The sequence below is a fragment of the Pteropus vampyrus genome, unplaced genomic scaffold, assembly GCF_000151845.1.
Source record: "Pteropus vampyrus isolate Shadow unplaced genomic scaffold, Pvam_2.0 Scaffold8, whole genome shotgun sequence".
Classification (NCBI taxonomy): domain Eukaryota; kingdom Metazoa; phylum Chordata; class Mammalia; order Chiroptera; family Pteropodidae; genus Pteropus; species Pteropus vampyrus.
This window is the reverse complement of record NW_011888789.1, coordinates 4963056-4965132: the sequence shown is the minus strand read 5'-3', so window position 1 is coordinate 4965132 and position 2077 is coordinate 4963056.

The window sequence follows — 2077 nt, the reverse complement described above, 5'->3', positions numbered from 1 at the left end:
TTTAACTCCCCCTTCAGGATGCTTGCTGCTCAGTGGTCACTTCTCTAGGTAGCCTTCTCTGACCTCCCCCACTCCCCTCCTACAACTCCACTGCCACACATGTGCAGTCTTGCTCTTAGCTATCAAAACACTGAGATTTACCTTCCATACATTTATCCCACATTATTATTTAACCTAAGAGCCTCCTGAGAGTACAGTTATATTTTATTATTCCATCTCTAGCACTCAGGTTTATTATAGTTACTCAATGTGTTGTTGAATGAATGAACAAATGTGTAAGAGAAGACTGAAGGAGTCACTGATGAGCCCACGTGCAAAGGAAGAATAATGACAGTGCTCCCAGCAAAAGACATGAAAAAGAAAAGGTTATGGGAAAATGATAATTAGCTATACTTAGCCAGTGCTAGTCTTTTTGGTTTATTGGGGGGGGGGGGCGAGGGCGAGGGGTTAGCTTATTAAATGAAATTAGAACTAAAATGCCAGATATTATAAAAGGAACTTGCTATGCATTAACTGAAGGGTTGATATTGTCCATTTTTACTTTCTTTCTGCTATAAAATGAGAGGGCGATGCAAGATCTCATCCAAGGGCCAGTCTAGCTGTCAAGTTCTGGGGCTCTGGGACTGCTCTGAATTCTGTTGGAACAGTCCTCCAGGGCTTGCACCCAGCTCTATTCTAATTGCAAAGGAGACTGTGTTCTTTTCAAACTCACAGACGCCATACTCCTACCTACCAAGACTGTGGTGTGCCACAGCTAAGTTTAGCCCCACTCTCCTGTTCTGAAATAGTCATCTAAACCACAGGGGAAATTATTACCCATGGTTTCCTAGATCTAAGTAAGGAAGATGTTTCCAAACCCTAATGCTGTAAAGTTGTATTTACTTGTCCCAACTTCTTCCCAGTTTGGTTCAGATCACCCTTTGCCTGTATACATTTTGCAAGACCTGTTGGCTCTTTATCTCTGCCCACTCCTTTAGCATGCTCAGTACACTTGAGAAACGTAGCCAACACTTGGCTTAATAAATCTCCAACCTACTCATCAGCTAATAAAAAGGGGGTTGAGAGTTGGGAAAGGGAATATTGTATAGAAACTTCATTTACCAACTGTCTACCAATAGCTGATTTCACAGGAGATCCTTTATTAGATTTGTCCATTGAAAGAGAAGAAAGAGGACTAATGATTGGCCTTCAGACAGGGAGACTATGTCTTGGAAAACTCTGAAGGCCTGTATTGGATTACTGTAACCTACTGGCATTTTGGTCTTAGATCCCTAGATTGATTTGAGGGCACTCCTCTTTAACGAAAATGAAAATGACAGCTAATGTTTTTTTTCCACCCCCTACTCTGCTTTCTATAACCAATCAATGTTTCAAGATTTGTGTGTTCTTTATAAAAGTTATATGTGATTCATAAACTGTTTCCAATATTGGTATTGGAAATGTATGTAAACATGGTAGTACAGCCAGTTTTTTTCATACATGAGTATAAATAAAATAGTATGTTTAAAAGTAAAAAAAAAAAAAAAAGATAGAATCTGCTCTTATACCCCTTAAAGCATAAATTCTCAAATACCATATTCGACATAATGAATTTTCATAAAGCTAAATATATCCAATGTAAAAGACTGGCCTTTACTCTGAGATCATGTGTTTCTTGCATTTTGTTGTTATTGTTGCTAAAAGAAGCTTAAAAAAAAAAAGAATGGTAACAGTAGATGGTAAGGGTTATTATTATTATCATTTTAATGTCTTTATTTGACACTTTAAAATGCTGGCAACCCTGTATCAACTTTCAATGTTCATTAAAATTAGAAAACTGAGATTCTCATCTCTAAAGTGACTAGCTCAAAGCTGATCACAGAGGAGATTATATATATGACTATATAAATGTATGTTTAAGAGAAGAGGGGCTTCTGGTCTCTTCTAAGCTCATCATTCTCTACAGACCTCAAAATGTCTCGTGGAGATTATGGAGGAACTGTAGATCCAGGCCATTTTTATAACAGATTCAAGTCAGGCAATTTCTTCTAAAATATACCTACCTGAGGAACTCTCAACTATATATATATGTGTATAT